Genomic DNA, 20,402 nt, shown 5'->3' with positions numbered 1-20,402 from the left:
TTTCTTGGGTGTCCCTTCAACTGCATGCAAAAAGAATTCTGTACCTGAGAAGGAGTTACATAGCTCAAAGGGGACTTGGTACTTGGCCTACTTCAGAATCATCACCTTGAAAGAAAGTTCTGGGAGTTGTCTAGTCTATCCTAGGCCACCTCTGAAAAAGAGCATGTGTTCCAAAAAAGCAAACTCTGAAGAGGCTAGATGGCTTAGCAAACAGATAATATAAGAGGAATTGGATAGTTTTAAGATCTGTGACGTGTCACAACTTATTAAGGGCATTCAATCAGACAAATTCACATATCATCACAGTGAGAGGAGGAAAGGTAAATAGATTTGATGCCAAGCACTATGGATTAGCAGAGGCTGGCACTCTTAAAGAGAAAGACTCATAGGCCATCATCAGGGTTACAGAAAAGTGCTGTGATCAATTAGCAACGCCTGCTATGAGCACAGGCATAGAGGAGCAGTAAGTGTTCCACCCAACTGGTAGCAATCACTCTACAAGATCCCTCAACTGATGCTCCACGTCATTTCCATGGCTGCAAACAAACACTAAAAAAATAAATATACCTTCTCTAAGCAGGAAGCCTGTCCATGTCAACAGGTCTCCAAAAGTGAAAATAGAGAATAGAATTCCACAAAGAAATGCTTTCAAATTTGCATCAAGAAAAAGGGCCTCTTATCAGAGTCCATAGCCAAGCAATATTGAAATAAACACTGGAACGCGCAGTAGGTTTATAACTGTACTCCCTGACTCCTGTAGATGCCGAGAGGAGCAGAGAAGAAGAGAATTTACACATTTTTGGAATAACAACAAGGGGGCAGTTGAGAAATCCTTTAGAATGCAGGGACCAGAAAGAGAACTTAAGGCCTTGGTGTGTCAAACTTCGTTTCAGCCCAAATCAAACATCAATACATGGCAGAATTTTTGCCCTTTTTTGGTGTGGGGGGAGGGATTCTTAGCATTCTCTGGGATTGTAACTACCACCTTGGGTATGAGAGCTGCTATGAGTTTAGCTTATATTACTGTCCTTTAGTGGTGCAAGCTTACTTCCAGAATGTTCAGCAGTGCCATTTCCTTCACATCAATTAGGAGAGATGGAGATAGAAGGCTATGCTTCCAATTACAAGTCATTGAAATATCTTTCACATATATAACAGTACAAGTACCCAAATTTTTGTTTTTAAATCAAAAAACAAAACAAAAAATCTTCACAACTGGTGTATTTGCCAAATAGCAGTAAGGCACCAACCTCAAAACACAACACAGTGAAAGGAAACTAACCATTCCTTAGATTCCAACTCCAAATTAACCCAATCAGCACACCTGGACTCCTGCATCTGAGGCCCCCTGACAGTATGCACAACCCAGGAGTGCCAAAGCTGTCCTCCCAGAACTGACAGCAATAGCTCTGGGGCTGGGGTGGTGGGCAAACTGCTCTTCACAACCCCATAGCTGAGAGTTGCACTGCCTACAGAAAGTTCTGCAGCCCCAAGGGCATTCCTAGGGACAGCTGCTCACTTCTGCCCCGCTCCTGCTTGACCTGGATAGGCACGGTGGTGCAGGGATGGAGGCTCTCCTCGCTGAGGGTCTGCAGAGAATGTTTAGTGCAAGTAAGTTGAAGGCATTTTCCTCCCCAGTTATGCATAGGACAAAAGCTACCACTGAGGCCCTGGTCGGTGTGGTTCAGTGGACAGAGCGTCGGCCAACACACCTACGGGTCTTGAGCTCAATTCCCTGTCAAGGGCACATACCTGGGTTGTGGGTTCGCTCCCCATCCCCGGTTGGGGTGTGTGCGGGAGGCACCCGGTTGAGGTGTCTCTCTCAAGACACATGAATGTGTCTCTCTCTCCCTTCCTCTCCCTCCCTGCCTTCCACGCTCACTGAAAAGCAATGGAAAAAATATCCTCGGGTGAGGGTTAAAAAGAAGAAAAGTGGGATGTACCTTCTAGAACTGCACTGTCTCGCAGAAATATGAGAGCCACATATGTAATATTAAAATATCTACTAGCCACATTAAAAAAGTAAAAAGAGGTGAAATTACTTTTAAAGATATATTTCAGCTAACCAAATGCATCCAAAATATTTTAATTTCAACATGCAGTCAATATAACTGTTATTAATGAGGTAGTTCACATCCTTCGTTTTTCCAAGTCTTTGAATGCCGGTGCATATTTTATGCATCTGGCAGCTCCTGACTGGGGCTAGCCACATCTCTGGGGCGCAGCAGCCACATCTGGCTAGTGGCTCCCACAATGGACAGTGCAGGCCTAAGAGCATTTCCAGATGCTGCTGGGTTGGCAGAGTTTCTGAATGTAAAGGAAAGGGGTTCCATCCCCAGTTGGCACTCCACATGCCTGAACTGGACCGCTGAGATCTGGGGCAGAGGGATGGTGCTGGGGAAGGAGTGTGAGGACAGGAGGTACAGAGGTCCCTTGAAGGGTCCCCAGTGCTTTCTCTACATGTGGCCTACAGTCGGCTCAATGAGATAAGCTATGAGCCTGTACATGTCCACGGGGATCTGTGTAAACATCTATAGATCCATATATCTATAAACTCTGCAGCTGACATTCATTCTGCCATCTGTCAAGATAAAAGTAAAACAGACTTCAATCAAAGAGAAGACGGCAGCACAGCGTCTTCCTCCCCCAAGAAAAAAAAGAACTGAACCACCGTCTCATTTGTGTGTTTCGGGGGGAGGCAGTGAAAAGAAGGTGGCTTCCTGCCAGGGATTTACATCACCCCAAAGACTGGGAAATCAGGAGACGTCTCAGCTACTTAGAGCATACATTTAAAGTCTAAATCCCCAAATATGAAAGGTCTTAACTACCAGAGGCACATAAAAGTAAGTTAACTATCTTAGGAGCATGACACACTCCAGTTCCATCCAGCTTAGTGGGGAGCAGGTAGTGGTGACTAAGTGAGCAAAGTCTTTGCTGGCAGAGGACCTGGGTTCAAAGCCCCTTTTAGTCACTTCCTACCTGTGCAAGCAAGTTATTCTATCCGAGTGACCTTCAGCTTCCTCATCAGTAAATGGGGACAAACAAAAGTTACCTTGCTGGCCTCTATGGAAGTGAAATATGTAAGATGCTTAGCTGCTGCTGAGCAATAAGTATATGTACAAAATAGACTTAAGATACGGCTATATAGTACATAACTGTGCACACACCATGTAGTGATATAGCCTGTGTCTACAATGACAGCCAGGATGAGGCGCAGAGCCAGGAGCGAGGCCTAGGTTTTCCTGAAGGAGTTCAAGTCTTGGTTCCGGCCCCACAGCTACGTGGCCTGGGACTGCATCTGCATCACAGGTGCTACATCTAAGATATGACACGAATAGCGCCCACCCTGAAAGGTTATTGAAGGACCAACGGCAGCACCTATGACAAGAGCTTAGTGCAGTCCCAGGCCCACAGCGGCTGCTCAATAACTGTGGTGGTGGTTGTCTTTACAGGCATCCATCAGTCACCTGAACGGAGGTGCTTCGCATCTAGGACTGCTCCCTTCTAACCACAAACACTTGGGAATGGCTCGCACACAAGGGAGGGGACAAAGGAAGAACAGAGTGATGGGTTTACCTTCTAAACACCAGCAGGCATTTTTAAAGGCCTTGCACTTTAGAAAGCAATTTCTTCCTCATTTTCTCACATGATGCTTACAGGTCTACAGGAGTAAAACACATTGATTTTAATCAGGAACTACTTCTTGAACGCCTACTATGTGCAAGGCACGATTCCAAGTGCTGAAAATTCAGGTGAATATTCCTCGCCTTCGGGGAACTTTAGTTCTTGTGGTAATTCATGTGTTTGCTTACCCATCTTCCTAAGAAGTTGGGCTTGGTCTGACCTGAAACAGTCTAGTCTATATTATTTAATAAAAATGAAAATGCTCTATACTATTACATAAAATCATTTCTTCTTTCCCCCATCTCCCTGGATTATACTGAAAACAAAAAAGTTCCACATTTTTGAAAAATATAATATTGAATACAGAATTACAGCCATAGAAAAGTACTTTTATAAGCTTTTTTACATATCTGTTGCTATGGTACTTTTGAAAGTATATAAAGAACAGGGAAAGCCTTTAAAGGTTTACACTTTTCATTAAGTTTAATTGCTTTCAAACAGCCTGACATGCCAACAGTGTGAGAGCATTTGCTTAATTCAAAAGCAACTGGGAGAGGACATGTCATCTCCATTACGGTTCCCAAAGCCAGGCAAACGCGCCCTGTCCCGGGTGCCACGGGACCCAGGCTGAGGAAGCCCATGTGCGCTGAGCCTCTGCACTCCCGGAAAACGTCTGCCCGCCAAGAACGAGAAAAGGCAGCCTCCCTCCGGAGCACGGCCGGGGAAGGGATGGGAATCACTGGCAAAACTTTGGGTCAGGAGGCACAGAAATGGGGAGTGCTTAGAGAGGAGGGGAAGGCTTTTAGTTCCAAGAAATGAGGATGGACACAGCCAATTACTCTTTTTAATACTCTCCTATTTGCCGGGGAAGTAGCCTGCAGGAGAGGCAAGCAGCTTGAACTATTTTTAGGCCTATGACCCTTTTAAAAGCACAGAGCTAAATTCAGTCCTCAGTTACACCCACTCAGCTCCCACTGGCTTCAGCTCGAGCCCCAGCAGAACCTGAGAGGAGTGAGAAGAGCTGAGTTCTGCCCTTTGGATCTTTGTTCAGATTGAATGACAGCTCACTGGCCAAGGCTGTCAAAAGCCACACGGTGGGTCTCTGAGCTCAAGGAGGGCAGCAGCCAGGGGCTTGCATGCTGAGGATGGCATGTCCACCATGTTAGGGTTCGCACACAACTGGGTGAAACTTGTGTTGTGACAATCCAGGCAGAGGGAAATAAATAGAAGTTCCTCTTGAAGATGGCAGCCAGTCTATTTTGGAGTTGTTTAAAATTATAATCTCATCTGTAAGAGCCCAGATTTGAAGAACTGTAAGAGGTGGGCTAAATAACTTTTATCTCCAATTAGCACTGGGTAATGACAGCAAGGGATCACGTGACATTCACTGCTGTTAAACGCAACACAATTTGTACCTGTAAACTACAGGATGGTGGGGGGGAAACATCACTTATAAATAACAGGTCCAAGTCTGACTTGGGGGTGAGTGCAGAGCATCTGGCATCTCAAATGACCTACCTGGGGGCCTTCCTAGCCCCGGGAAAGGACACTGCATCTCCCCTCACCCTCTATAATCCTTCCTTCCTAAAGGAGCCCTCAGCAAGATGAGGGGTGCCTTAAATGTTGCATCTTCTGTGGTGCGTTACTGTGGTGAGAAACTCTGCACATCACACAGTCATCAGGACTATTACAAAGTGGGCTTGTAAGAGGGGCTGGAGGAACTGTGTGAAAAGAGGTGGAAAATTAAAGCTGAAGCAGTCGAAGAAAGGGCTTAATTTACTGGCATGTACAGTATGCAAATGAGATTACTCTCAGCTTAACTGCATCATTTATGTCCATAATAACGGCATCATCATTACAGGGCTCAAATTAAATTACACCATAATTAGCATATCAAAGTGATTGGTTAAAGTTTAAAACAAATACCCAATTTTGTTAATGAACAGCTGTAATTGTCATGTACACTTCAGTGAAAACTCTCTAAACAAATATATGTTTTAGAAGAGAGGAAGATTTTTTTAAAAGCAGACAGGTCTATAGCAGAGGTAAATTACTTAAAAGAGAATGACATGGACTATTCTATTAATGTTAATATATGCTGATCATTTCCTGGTAATAAAGCGTTCTATCAAAACAAGGCTTCGCTTACATTTAGACACCTTCCCTGCTCCTGAATGTGACAACCCCCAGAAACCTGTTTCCATTTGCAGCAGCGATGACAATGCAGGGTGACCTGTCTCCAACAAGAAAAGGACATGTTCAGTAACATGCTATTACTGAGCCCCAGACTAATCAAAAAGACATCCGTGCTCAAATCGTGCCCGGTCAAAACTGATTTTCTCCACTTTCCAACCAAAACAGGGAAGACTGACAGAGTCAGAAAACTTGCCAAATTTATGGAATAGACCAGAATGCTCCTAAGTTGATGGCCTGATAACACATTACATAGCCTCTAACTCAATTTCCCCTTTCAAATCAGAGACACACAGCAGCTTCGAACATGAGCGGCACCAGGAAAGTTTCTGCTCTTCCACAATTAAAACGAACCAGGGGGTGCAAATGGCTGTGCCAGTGCTGGCTGGAGCAGACGTGCACACACATTTCAGATATGCAAAACCATACACAAATAATAAGCTTGTTTTCAAACCTTTTTGTTATAATCAGTTAATGCGAAAAGAGTTTCTACACAAACATCAATAATCTTGAGGTTCACATGCAAAAAAGCACTTTGCCTAAGATGCTTGCCGTTTCTTAAAACATGTGCCGCATATGTTCTCTGGTGTATCTGTGAGGGTAACCATCCACTGTGATGTACGGAAGGGCAAGCCAAACTATATTTTCCCCAAAAGAAAAAAAAGGCACTTTCAAATATACTTAACAAGCAAATTGAATGTCTTATTAAAATCTATTATCTAAACAGTGTTCAAAAATTTAAAGAAAGTAGCTTTTCATTTTATTCATCAAGGAATCCATTAAAGCTTAGGCTCTGAAGTAGTATGTAAATTACGTGCCTTTCAAGGTAGAGCTGGGGCAAATCCACTCCATCAACTAATGATGAACCTCATTATGGCAGGGAGGATTCATAATGAGGAGAGAGCCACGCCAGTCCATGTTCTGACATAAATCCCTGTAAAATCTGAATATCTCCCCGCCTAATTAAAGGCTACTAATTCCAATCACCCCTCCACGGCTCCAAAGTAAAAATAAAGCTCTTTATTAAAAGCATGGTCTAGGTCTACAGTTATATTTCTAAAGCAGTGCTGGATTCTGTTTGGACTCAGAACCTTCCACTAAGATATGTTTTACGACAAGCATAATTAGCAGCTTTCTACGATACAAACTTTGAGGCTGTTCGAGCTCATTTTGGTTAAAGACACTGGATCTCTCCTTTTCAAGGGCTTCACCTTGACGAGGCTACAGTCCCTGCGCAGAGGTGATCTGCAGCCAAGAAGCCGACCGGAGAGAGCAAGCATGGTGACACCGCGAAACAAAATTCCCAGCACTCCAGCTCCGGCAAAAGCCAAGCACTGTGGCGTGAACTCGAGGCTGCATCTGCACGAGGACATATTCAAATCCGCTTGGGAACGACATACCCGATTCTGGAACAAACTGCTCACTTTTAATGCGTTTTGAACTAATGAACAAGTACAGCCCAGCATCTCACAAGCCAAAGAACTATTCCCTCTTCTAATCACCGACTTTGATTTTTTTTTAACTGAAAACTATAGAACACAAACACAAGGTTGCCAAACATATTTATTATGATTAATAGCCTGTAATATCTCTCACTGAGGCCTAATTTGCCCTTGTTTTCAATTATGAATAGGCACCACTCCATTCCAGTCCCCCTTTCGGGTGGAGATAAATTTCTTGCCGTCTTCACTCTTTCTATTGTATTGCCACCCAGCAGGGCGCAATTAGTTAAAAACAGCAGATCTCTACCTTGGCTCTAACAGAGCACCAGAATACGCAAAATTCGAGAACAAAAATCACTGAGAAATAAGTAAAGGTGTCCTGGGAATTAAAGTAATTAGACCAAAGGAAGAAAAAGTACATATGCCAGTCATCCAAACACTCACACTTTTACATTAAAATTCAAAAGAAAAGAAAAAATTTCCTAGATCTTTTATTTAATTTTGATAAACTAAATGTAGAATCCAACGAGGAAATCTTCTCTGCTGTCATCAATTCAAGCATCCCCAAATGTCTGAGCCCCAGCTTTGTAACACAATGAACATATCAGTGTGATATCAAGTGTAGAATTTCAGGAGCTAACGAGTCCATTCCACCAAAGATGCTGCCGCTTCTTTAAGTTGCATAAAAATAAACTCCACTCCATAAACGCTGGCACCGTGCGTGCTCTCTCATCCCTGGGCTCCAAGCACGATCCCCCTCCTTTTAGGTCAGCCACTCATGCAGTAGGAAGACATCCCTCCCAAAATAACTTGGCCCTCCCCCGAGCACGGAGTTGAGCAACCTACCTTTGTTCTGGAGTTGCAGATAATAACAGGCAAGCCTCAAGACCATGAGGATTTGGAAAAGACCAGGAGAGTTGAAGAAAAAAAGGAAGAAAAGAAGAAAAAGAAATTTCACAAGTGGAAAAGAACTGGAAGAAACAACAGGAAAGCCTCCCCATGAAACTGTTGTGGCTGCCACACCACCGGGTGTCTTCACCAGTGTTTACACCAGTGAGTACACTTCTGCTCGGTCTCATTCACAACTGGTGGCATTTTTCTTTTTTTTTTTGCGAATCCGTGCATGACAATTAAAAGCAACTGCACCTCTCCGTTTGGGAGGGGGCACAAAAGACCTCCGCAATATTTCTTTACAATGTCTCTATCACTGATGAGCATTAGCTTGAGTGACAAAGGTCCCAGGCTAAATCAACATTCTTACCTTAATGTTCCTAGTACAAGGCTCCAAAAACATAACTCATGAGACATGTATGCAAAGATACGTCTCAAAGAATTAATCCAGAGCCCTCAGATGAAGTGAGAGGGGAAAAAGGAAAAAAAAAAAGAAAATGCAGTGGCTTATTTCCGAACAAATGCCGCTCAGCCTGGGCAGCGATGGCATAAAACAGGTTTGCGTATACAGAGCTCAGAGGCAGGAGCGAGAGTTCTGTAGGATTTATTTGACACTTATTTTCCGGGAAGCCTTTTGTGGAGTTGTACCGCTTGTTTCTTATTGTCTGAGCCGCAGTTAGGAGCTTTCTCCCGGAGGGGGCCTCTCAGACCCTGGGCTTGGCCGCCTCCGACGGGGAGGTAACCATATTAGGATGTGTATGGTAAAGTAAACAATAACATAGTTGCAATGAAATGGAATTTTTCCCCCCAGCTAATGGTGTTGGGTCAGGCCTGTCTCTTTAGCTTTTCCCACTAATTTTGTTTCCTGGTTCAAACAGGACCTCCTTCCTCCTCCTTTTAAAAAAGTGTTAGCTGTTTCCAAATATCTGACTGTAAATTTGCTGAGAATGTTTGCAATGTAAGAAAAAGCTTTTAACATCCAAATAAAGATCCTGCCAGTTTAATCATTAAAGGGGATGTGACTTTTCCAACCCTCACCGAGATCCAAGCCTTGCCTGCGCCCCCTCCCCCGTCTCTTCCTGAAGGTTAAAATTACTTGGTCATTTAAAAGTACCTTCAAAATAAATCAGATTTTTAAAGAAAGAGACCATTACCTTCATAAAAATTCCGCACTCACATACTGTGTCACTGGGTGAACAGTCTTAACCGCTCATGTGCCTGCAAATGTATTACCTGGAATTTCTAGGATGGTTACTTTTACACGACCGAGCTCTTGCCCACCTCATCCAACCCCCTCCCAAAGGGAAAAGCAAGCATAAAATACCACGGTCAAGGCACCCTTTAGCAATCAGCTAATCCAACAAAAATCACCAAGAATGAGTTCCCAAGATGTTGCATATTCAAAAAAAGTTCTGCAGGTCCAAAGACAACAATAAAAAGTAAAGCCGCTTTCTGGCCACTGTCGCTCAGTATGAGACCCCGCCCCCCACCAAGCAGGAGGAAAACAGCCTCCAAGGTCAGGGCTGGCTGGGGAGGCGGCGGGCGGTGCCGACCGCGGCCGGGTCGGAGGGGGCTGGAGAGCACCGAGCTGCTCGGCAGCGGCCTCGGCCCCAGGGCACAGCAAGCTTCCATGTTGTATCCCTAGGTGAGAGCCCTGGCTGCTCTTGAAAACAGTTCCCTGAGAGATCTGCCCAAATGAGGGTATTTAAACAACGGCCAGCCCTTGGTGAGCAAGGGAAGAGGTGAGCCTCAGCACTGCTGTCTGGAGAACCCCAGAAGCCAGGCACCAAGGCAAAACATGTGGTGTGAGTGAAAGGCCAAAGCAGGGGAAGAAATGATACATGCAATTAAGTCAGAAGCCCGGCTGACTGAGCAAATAAAATGCACGTGGCCCTGGTGAAACTTGCAGAGCTCAGGGAGAGTGCCTCCCCAGCCTGGAACCCGGGCTGGCCTCGGAACTGCCTTGGTTCTTATCAGATCCCTATCATACAGAAACCTAAAACCCCTGCTACTCATGTTTTATTAAAACATGTTCAGCATTCTTCTTAAAGATAGGTTTTAACCCCAAATACCCATGAAATTAAATCTCCTATGCCACTTATCTGCACTGCTGGGCAAAAACTAAAGTTGAGCTAAACAGAGAGATAGCAAAATCAATAAATCACATGAAACAAGTAGCAGTTCAAAAGTTCAAAGATACGACGGCCAGTTCAGTGCTTCTTAGCACTCCCCCAATAATAACCCGTCTCCGTCACTCCTCACAGTATAGACAATTTCATGGCATCGTTTTCATTAGCCTGTCTCATGGAAAATTGCTAGCTATTTATGTATACGCTAAAATAAATTAGCCATTTCATCGAGCAGTGTGATTCTTATAAAATACATTAACACAATACTCAATTTTCCAGTTGGAGTAAATAAATAAATCAATAAATTCAATACAGGGTGATTCTTTTATTGCGCCGCTACAGCTCTCAGCATAAGTGTTTTTATTGGGTTTATTTGTTTCAATAAAAATTGAAATGGACCAGTGATCTCAGTGCTAGCATCTTTTAAAAAACCTATCCAGTATTTGGGAAAGTATTGTGTGGAACACTCAAAGTTATAATTTTATTCAAAAATCATTTTCATTTTGATTGTAATTCCCCAACCCAATTCTGATAGGAAATTCCACAAAGGGAAAGGGAGAGTTCTGCCAGGTGTGGCTCCCAGGGGTCTCCCTGTGCCAGACCCCAGGGACGAGGCCCGGGAGAGACAGCAGCTTCCCAGCCTCTGCCTGGGGCGCCCCTCCTCTCTGGGCAGGGGCAAGAGTCAGTGGGACAGCTGCCGTGGCCTCCTCTGTCACACCTTGCGGAATGCCATTGATTGTGGCTCAGAGAAGGCCATTTACTCTCACCTCTGGGGGAAAGACTGGGCTATTATGACTGCAAGAAAGAAGAGAGGTGTACTGATGCTGTAAATAGAATCTGGCCGAGAGCCTGTAAGCAGCTCTGGAGGCAACATGGAGACACCGCCATGCATGAGATTCCCTAGTCACCGCACAGTGCGCATCAAGGGGGAGCCAGGCAGTGGAGAGCCACTGTTTCTGCCGGCCTGACATCCATGCTCTTCTCCTCTGGTCACAACAGCCTGCCTTCTCTTTGGGAAACCACCCCAGTTCCCATCCCAGTCCCTGGGGTTCACAGACAGGTTGATGCTGATCTCCCAGCTCCAGGGGGTGAAGCCCTAGGCCAGGTCTGACCAACCAGTGTGCCCCTCTCGGCCACACCGACTGACTGATGGACGGGCAAGTCCCAAACCATCAGGCTGGACTACTAGTCTTCTGCAGGCATTCCTGGGAGGGACAGACTTCCTTATGGACTAGGCTTGCCCAACAAAGCTGATGAGGCCAGGACACGCTAACTCAGAAGCGAGCACAGGAGCTGGACAGGCTCCTAACAATGCGCACAGAGACATCCTGCTCCTGGGCGTTTCAGATTCGTGAGCCAATACCATTCTGTTATCTGCTTAGCCAGCTAGAGTGGGCTTTGGGTTATCTGCAACCAAAGGTACAATACAGGAACTCAAAATAGACGTGTGTTCTCTCCGTCTTCATCTACAATGCAGGTTAGCTCTTACGGCGAAGCAAAGCCACGCACTCCCATGGCTGCTTCACACATTCTGCAGACTTCACGTGCCCTATGCAGCCTGATCACCGGCTCACTCTTTCCTGCTGACACTGGAAAGAGTTAGAAGAATAAGACCCACAGTCAGAAGGAGCTGAAGGTGGTCTAAAAGCAAACAGAGTAAGGATCTAATGTGGAGTCTAGTAAACAATAAGCTGGGGAACCAGACAATCCAGAGACGCAGGAGCATGGAGCAGACTAAGGGATCTCGGAGAGAAGGTGGGATGGGGTCAATCAAAGAAAGTACATGCATAACCCATGGACACAGACAACAGTGGGATGAAGGCCTGGGGTGTGGGGGATACGGGGACCAATGGGGTGAAAAAAAGGGGGACATCTGTAATACTTTCAACAAAGATAAATTTTTTGGAAAAAGATCTAAAATCCCGCATGAGGTCTAATGCTCTTCTTTAGGCCCTGGTGGTGGGGGTTCAGGTCAGGGATGGACCAACTCATCAGTTTAGGTAAACAGCCACTTGGCTCTCAAAATAGGCCTCATGTCTCCTGACCAGATGCATGGAAAGGAGTGAAGATCTGTTTTTCTCACCCTCCGATCTGATCGGAGGTTGTGCTATGGAATAGGAGGCAGGATGGAGAGGGCTCGGTTACTGATCACAAATATCCAGTGAGAAGTTGGGAGTCCCTGAAAGCAGCCAACACAAACCTGCCAGCTCCAATACCTTCTGACGCCCTTTCACAGGCCCATTAACATTCATAGAAAAATCACTATCAGTTTGACCAAATATTCTTACCTTCGGCCTACCAAAGTCTCAATATGCTGGACAAACTGCAAAATTATTTTAGGAGACATAAGTTTCTAACATGGTAAGTGTTATAGCTAAAGTTGAATGCCTAATATTGATATGAAGGGAAGGAAGGTTAGTTTTTACCCCTATGTTGGTTCTTGAATTATTATAAAAACCACCATTTGCTGAATGAATGACTGAAGTGGAAGACATATATGTCAGGGAATTCTAACAATATTTTTCCCATTTCACATATACGGCAAACTGAGTCTCAGGTGAAATAATTAAGGTCACAAAGTGAGTAACAGGTAGAGCAAGATTTCAGGTCAGGAGCACACGAACTCCAGTCTACCTTACTCTGTCACAACTTTCCCTTTTCTTCATTCTCATGAGTTCAGCTTTTCATTATAATATGCCATTAATTCTTAAATCCCTAATGCCTCACACCAACTCCAAATCTAGAAGAAGAGATGACCATTAAAAACACACATAGTCATAAAACTGACCATATTCCATGGAGGAGACAGACATGAATTGGGGATAAAGCAATGACAAGGTCTGGGGGAGGGGAGACTATTTAAGTAAGCTGAACACTTAAGCTGAGGTGGAAGGGATTTAGTCCTGGTTCCAGCCCAGCCAGATTGACAAACCAGGGCCCAGATTTCCTCCATGGGAGGGAGAGGACCTCAGATTAATACAGCCACACTTTCTTGGGCCTAATAACCATAGTAGCACAAACAATAACAAAACAACAATAATAAAGCCACCAATGACCTTATTCTTAATATGCCAGAAACTGTACTAATCACTTTGCATGCATTTTCTCATTTAATCTTTAAATAAGTTTTAGATGCATACTGTTACTATTTTCATTTTATAAAGCAAGAGCCTGAAGCTCAGAGAAGTTAAGTAACTTGCTCTTGGCCACAGAAGACCTAAGTGGCAGAGCCCAGATCTGAAACCAGCTCTGCTTGGGACACCTGATTCTTAGACGTCACTGGCATCCACCTGCTGCCAAGAACAACTGTCAGTATGAGCCCTGGCTGCTAACACTGATGTCCTGGCTGCTGATGCTGGCCTGGAGAGGAAGGACAACCCAGCCCACTGCAAAAGTCTGTGTGCACAGTCAGGGACAGCGAGGGGGGAGAAGGAGAGGGAGGAGAGGAAACAGCATGAGTGTCAGATGGACTCCTCTGGTAGCTCTATGGACCCTCCCTTACCTCTAACTAGGGCCCTTGGACTTGGGAAGTCTTTTCTACACTTAACCTCAAGTTTTTTGGGTTTTTTGTTTTTGTTTTCTTAAATATATCTTTATTGATTTCAGAGAGAAGGAGGGAAAGGGAGAGACAGAAACATCAATGATGAGAGAGTCATTGACTGGCTGCTCCTACACCCCCCCAACTGGGGATCGAGCCCGCAACCCGGGCATGTGCCATGACCAGAAATCAAACCGCGATCTCCTGGATCCTAGGTCGATGCTCAACCGCTGAACCATGCCCGGCCGGATAACCTCAAGTTTTAACCCTACTGTGAACCCATATTATATCCAAAACACAGGCTCCCTAAAATTTTGGTAGTGGGAGTTGCTTTAACACTCCAGCTGAGGAGCTGGGGCCACAGGGGTCTACCACCCTGGAGAGCACAGTCTCTCAACCCCAGTACTTCTGACACTTCAGGCTGGTAACTCTTCATTGCGGGAGCTGTCCTGCGCACTGCGTTCTAGATGGCAAGAGCACCATCACCGCTTCAGTTGTGACCACCAAAAATGTCTCCAGGTATTGCCAAATGTTCCCTGGTGAGGTAAATCACCTCTGGGAGATTCATCTAGGGAAACATTGCCCAGTAGGACTTTCTGTGATGACCTGAATGTTCTGTCCAATGCAACAGCCACTTGCCACTACTGAACACTTGATATACGGCTAGTGCAATAGAGAAACTAAATTCTTAAATTTATGTAACTTTAATTCTTTTGTTTTTAATCCTCACCTGAGGATATATCCATTGATTTTAGAGAGAGGGAAAGGGAGAAAGGGAGAGGGAGAGAAAGAGATAGACAGACAGACATCGACTGGTTGCCTCCTGTACTCGCTCCGACTGGGGACCGAACCTGAAACCCAGGTATGTGCCATGACCGGGAATCAAATCCGCAGCCTTTTGGTACACAGGACAATGCTCCGACCAACTGAGCTGCACTGGCCAGGGCTGTAATTTTACTTCATTTAAATGTAATAGCCACACACATCTAGTGGCTACTATATTATGGACTGTGCAGTTTAGAAGTGTCACCAAAATCCCATGTTCACGAGACTCTGCTCCTCAGTAGGTGGTTATTTGGTTCCCAGATGGAAATTCTATATGTCAAAATTTATTTTCTTCTCACTGGCAATCAATAAAGTCTCTGAAATGTAGTCCTTTTGGTCACAAGTCTTTAAAAATTCCATTCTTACCCTGAATCTTTTAATTTCTATTAAAAATGTCATCTAATTTTTATATAAATTGTAACCAGAGTTTTGACTAGAATTGAAGATTTATTTAATTGAATAACTTGGTGAGAGATTTATTGAGGATCAGAACCCAGTACACTTTTCAAGAAGCCAGTTTGGAAAGAACTGCTTTCCCCGTGAGAAGCGCACTCACTTCTCTCCGCAGCGCGCTGCCGAGACGCAGGCCTTCGGAGCCGGTCTCGGGCAGTGCTCCCTCCGCCTTCCCAACACCAGTGACTCGGACCACTGGGAATGAGGGACATTAGGAAAGTTTCTTAAACAGTGACATTCCTCTACTCTGGCCCTCCCCTGCAAACTCCAGAAGACAGGTCGGGAGGAGCTTTTCCCTGTAACTCCAAGTGGGACGCGTTTTTCAGCTCAGGGAGAGAGACTTGTACTGATGTAACAAAGCGACTGGAAACCAGCGCACATTATAAATACATCACAGCTGTCAGGATGTGTCTTTCACAATGAGCAAATACAGAAGCAAAGATCATTTTGGGGGAGGGTAATCATACCCAGAACCATATGCAGGGTGTGGAAACATCCGGAACGATGGCTCTGAACAGGAAGCTGAGCCATCTGCAAAACATTTCTTGGGTGATACACAGAGAGCTTGGGATGGGATAAAGCCTGACGATGAAGAAAGTACACAAAGAGTGTTTGAGTTACACGCCCTCTCTTGATACCAAGAAATTTCAGCTTTAGCTATAAAGAAGGAATCCAAAATTGCCCTGTCATTCTAAATAATACTGACCCTCATAACAGTCAGACCCTTTACCAGACCCTTTACTAGTGTAGGTCTGGGTCGGGTTAACAGGGGCTACTCCACACGTAGGCAGTGCTAGGTGTTTCTCCAACAGCCATTCCCTGTTCTTCCTGCTCTATCTCCTCTCCAAGCTGGACAAATGAGATGCTCCCTTGCCCAGCTTCTCTGCAGTTAGGGACAGACATCTAACTTAGTTCTGGCCCAAAGACAAGAGGAGGACCTGCTTGAAAATATTTTTCCTCCTTGATTACACAAAAAGGACTGAAACAGGTCTCAGTCTCCCTCCCTCTTTCTCTCTCTGCCCTCCCCTTCCTTCTCCCTCTCTGTCTATCTTCCCCCATTTTGTGCCTTAAATGCAACTATGTGGGAAGGTGATGCCTGGAGCTTTAGCAGCCATATTGTGGCCATGAGGGAAAAGCTAAAAGAATCACAGTTATGCCAACCCAGCAATCAGATATTATTCAGGTGCTTAACCAACCTTGGGCCTGTCTAACTTCAGACTTCTGGGCAAGTAAATGATAAATATCCTTATGTTTTCAGCCACTATTTGTGAGGTTTTCTGTTACAATTGGTGAACACATGCTAACTGATAAATCCCAGGAATGACAAGAGAAAAATGACTTCCTTGAGGAAAGTAAACTAATCAAAGTGTGATTAGCCAATTCTCCTGTCATCTAAGAAGGTTCCCTTGTCACTTGAGAGCCTATTACTGAAGACAGTGACTCTCAATCTTTAGAAGATTCCTGAAGAAAAACACCACCAACTCATCTTGACTGCATGCCAACTCTGCGGGCACTCACGTGATCCACTCACACCCTCTCTCCCAACAGCTCTGTGTGGGGGTACAATGACTATCCAGAGGTGAAATAAAACATCCCAGGGCAACAGCTGCTACAGAAAACTTGGTCACACAGAGGGGAAACGGTTACATGCATGGACAGCCCCACGCAAGTGACAAACATTTCTTGTTCTAAGACGTAACAGCAGAAGCCTGTGCCCAGGCCACACAGGCCACACGCAGTTGTGTGAGCTGAACCCTGGGGCACAGACGCTGCAGCAGCAGCTCAAGAAAGAGCTCGAGGGGCTCCTCCCGCAACGGCCTCGGGCGCTCTCTGACAGGCGGCAGGCCCGCACTGACGGGACCCTCAGGAGCAGGAAAAGGCGTCTGTCTCCGTGCCCTGGGTGGGGCGGGCTACGGCCTGCATCACGACGTGCGTGCCAGTTTACCCGATGTTTTAACACCAAAGAGGGAGAAAAAGGTAAAGATAAGCTCCTGGGGAAGTTGTACAAAGGAAGCAGAGGTAAGAAAAAGTAGCTTGGAGATACTGGGAGGCAGATTAGTGGCACTGGACACGTGCGGCACACGCTCTGGTGTGGGGCGAGGGGCAAGGCAAGGTGCGGCTCGGCTTATGGTAGTTAGGACTGTAATTCCTGACTGTGTGATCTTGAGTAATTCACTTGACCTCTCTGTAATATGGAAATAATAGAAATAGCTCAACTTTCGAGTTGTGGTGAGAATTAAATAAAACGACACAGTCCATGTTCTCCCCGGTACACAACAAGGGCGCAGTCCTCGTTAACTGTCACCATCCTCATCATCAGAACCGAAGGGTAACGAATTCAAAATTACCTTAAAGGGCCCGGCATAGGATAGGCATGCACGAGGTACTCAATAAATGCTTATCCCTTGCTCTTCCCATCGCTCTTCCCTCTACAAATAACTCAAAGATTTAATTCTGACATGATGCACTTACTGCTATTTTTCAACATATTAATGAATTCATCCACTAAAATGGTGCTGAGCTTGATGTTATGGCAGATACAAAGATAGAGTGTCAATGCATATGCTTATTTATCAAATATGTTAAATAAAAAAGACAGAAAAGTATGTACTCATTGAAAATAATTTAAAACATGTAACTTTAACACATATATTTCCATATATTATACATGTAAAGATCCCCTTTCCATTTACCAAATTTCCCTTAACTGAGAAGAGAGATCATTTTAATTTTTAAAATGTTTATTTATAGGTCAAATTTTCTGCCATAAACAGGTACTGCTTATATAATTTTGGGGAAAAGATACTACTTTTCAAAAGATAAAAAAGATAAGAACAATCCAATTTCTACTTTCTTGAATTGGTTCTCTAACAGCTGATAATTTGTAAACTACATAAATGGCAACAAATCTGTAAGAAATAAAAACGTCTCCAAACATCTGAGTAATCCAAGCCCTAGGCCCTTAATAAGTTCCGCTTCACTCTTCTCCCAAACTTCCTCTTCTCACCGTGGATAAGTTATTCCCACTGGTTCAACCATACTTTTCTCTTCCCAGTAATATCTCAGGGGGGCATCTTTAAACCCGCATGGGTGTGACTGAAAATCTCCGTGTGAGTTGGAAACACAAAAATAAATGCCCATTAAGAGTCATGACCACTGGGCTGGCCTCCTCCATGAGGCTCTGTGAACTGGTGTTTGCTGAAAAGTTTTTCCTTGTGGATGGGCTGGCCTCCACCAGCCCTGAGAGTGCCAAGACTTATGATCAGCAATGACACACTTAACTGTTACATATTAATGTTCATGATAATGCAATCTTTCATTTGGGTGATTTAGAAGTCCCTCTAGTCCGACTTACAGTTAGACACACACTGAATGCTTCATCAATCAAAACCATTTTTATTCTCAATCTTGTGCAAAAATATGAGAGAAGGTGAATTTCAACTACAGACTGAAGTGGGCTTTACTACTGCCCCTGAAAATTTCTCTCTTGTCATTTAGACACTAGATTCCTACAGTTCCTACCTAAACTATCTTCATCTGCACCTTCCACTACAGCAGAACTTATCTGCAGTCAAAGGAAAGCCACAGTCATATCTCTTCTATAGGATCAAATCTTCCATATCTAAAAGAAAGAAGAGAAGAAAGTATCTCCCAGCCATGAACGAGACAAAACACTCAGCAGCTCAACAACTGAAACACTTGTGAGCAAGCAGCTTGAGAAGGTCGCAGCCACTTGGACTCAACTTAAAGCAGGATTTAGAGCTAACTCACCCAAGAACCAGTGAGCCTGCTTGGGTCAAACAGTAAGTCAGTGGCCACACCTACCCATAATAAATACACCCGAAAGAAACTACACCCCTCTATTCCTGTAAGGGCTTGTCATAGTTTCATGGCCAAAAGCTTCCCACAATTAACCTGGACCTATAGATCACAAGGCAAATCAAAACAGAGGCGGAAATGAAGCCAGGCAGTGTCCACCTTGGATCTTACCACAGCCACAATGGTCTTTTTTAAGTTAGAAACACCAGACGTTTTTAGGTGAACACACACTAGCCCTTACCATCTTGCATTGTCCTCATGGGCAATGCACAAATAAACATAACCACAAACACATAAAATCTGTCTCCAAAAATGCTTTGCTTGGGCCAGGGGAAAATTAGACTATCCCTTTAAAATTTTGTTTTGTTTATAAAAATCTAACATATAGTCAACATTTAAATTTTGATTTTATGACCTTTCTTCACTTTTATCCTCTTGAATTCGCCATCTTAACAATCACCGTTTAGGCTAATAAATTTATGTTTTTATTCCTAGGTATTTATAGGTTGATCTCTTGAGGCAGGAAACATTGAATTATTGGAATTCAGTGTAGACACATGCTTCCAGGGTAAAGGTTGTCTGTTTATTAGCAGAAGGAATGCATTCAACTAATTCGACTTGTAAGTCTGATAAAATCTCCCTGGAAAACGGATTCTATTATGATGAATAATCCTTTGAGGTGAAAAATGAGGAATTTACACACTGGGTTTTATTATGTATTAATTCTAACAGGGTCTGAAACAAAACTCGAGTAAGCCATCTTTTAGATGCTGGAAAATGGCAAACTTTCCCGCAAACTACATGCAAGAAGTAATTAAAGTAAATGAACATGAAATTAAACAGCACCCCCATAAAGTAGGATATAAAAGTAAAGATTATTACGGGAAAAAAAGATTGTCTTCCTGCTCTATATTAATCTCATGAATTGTGCATTTACTCTATTTCTTTTATTATTTGATGATGGGTTTTTAGAACCCAGGTTTTATTAAGACTTGCTGGAGGAAGGACTTCAGTCCGGGGATGTTATTACATCTTTCTCAGTGACTTAAAGACTGGAGGAAGCCATGCGAGGTGAGGGCAGGCTCATCAGATTTGTGGTGCAAAGCGGGGAGGCTTCCTCATGCCATCGATGGCAGAGCCAAGGTGCTGGTCCGGAAGGAGGGATAAAGCTGCAAAAGGTGGGACTTTGTTTATTGAGCGAAACTCTGCAGCTCTCTTTACAATAAACTCCACTATTCGTGCAGAATTCCGGAACAGCTGGTACTTGTTGAATTTGGGAGGCTATCCAGAATCCATTCCCACTTCAGCTTCCCTGGGAGAGTTACTGCCCCTCCTTTGGTTGCAGCAAGGTGGGGCTACTCGGTCAGGGCCCCCTGCCCTCGCTCAGCCGTGGGGTGGACGCAGGGCACGCACTAGGCCCGTCTGGTTCATCTAAGCACGCTGAGGTGAGGACAGACAAACTCATCTGTACAACAGGTAATAATCGTA

The 20,402-nt window shown here is 44.4% G+C and overlaps 1 protein-coding gene across 8 annotated transcripts in view; it reads right to left on the bottom strand.

Annotated features, from left to right (window-relative positions):
- Positions 1–20,402, bottom strand: part of FOXP1 (forkhead box P1) — a 540,979-nt gene that overhangs the window by 244,468 nt on the left and 276,109 nt on the right. Inside the window, exon 1 of one of the 8 annotated variants that reach the window (XM_081159213.1) lies at positions 8,521–8,596. The exons of the other annotated variants lie outside the window; for them this stretch is intronic. The gene's annotated coding sequence lies outside the window, so the exon portion shown is untranslated. Of the gene's footprint in view, positions 1–8,520; positions 8,597–20,402 lie in introns of those variants that run through there. 8 annotated transcript variants of the gene reach the window in all.

This window comes from Miniopterus schreibersii (assembly GCF_964146895.1).
Source record: "Miniopterus schreibersii genome assembly, chromosome: 15".
Lineage (NCBI taxonomy): Eukaryota > Metazoa > Chordata > Mammalia > Chiroptera > Miniopteridae > Miniopterus > Miniopterus schreibersii.
This window is presented reverse-complemented; position numbering and strand designations above follow the sequence as displayed.